Source organism: Galeopterus variegatus, unplaced genomic scaffold, assembly GCF_000696425.1.
Source record: "Galeopterus variegatus unplaced genomic scaffold, G_variegatus-3.0.2 Scaffold6386, whole genome shotgun sequence".
In the NCBI taxonomy this organism is placed as follows: domain Eukaryota; kingdom Metazoa; phylum Chordata; class Mammalia; order Dermoptera; family Cynocephalidae; genus Galeopterus; species Galeopterus variegatus.
The window spans coordinates 37,028-37,563 of NW_007732497.1; positions in this window are offsets into that span (position 1 = coordinate 37,028).

The following is a 536-nucleotide window of genomic DNA, read 5'->3' on the forward strand; positions in this document are numbered from 1 at the left end:
GTAACCAAGCAGGGTCTCAGACCTCATCTGTCTGATGTCAGAGCCCATGCTCTTAAGCATCGTGTTGTATTGAATGGGCCAGGAACAGGGTATCTGTCTGCTCTCCCCAAGAGCCTTTCTGGTTAAGCACTCAGCACCCAGTAGGTACTTAATAAACGGTAGTTGTTAGTCATTATTTAGAGTATGTAACACTTGTTCATATTCATTAGCCCAACAAAACATTCTGGCCACATTGGGAGGTAGGTGGGGAAGGTATTATGGTTCTATTTTACAGTCGAGGAAACTGAGTCTCAGAGCATGCTAGTAACATGCCAAGGTCATAGATCTGGTAAACAGGAGAGCTAAGAATCAAACTTAGAGCACCAGAAGGCAAGCCCAAGTTCCTTTCCCCTAGCAGCGCCTTTCCTGATAACGTCAAATTGACTGATTGATAAGCTTGTCTCATCAAGTCCTGCTGTGTCTTCTCTGTAATTATCCTATTTCTTCCTAAGGAGGCTGATGGGCTTTTCCAAAACTTTCCCCCTTTGCTGGTGGGA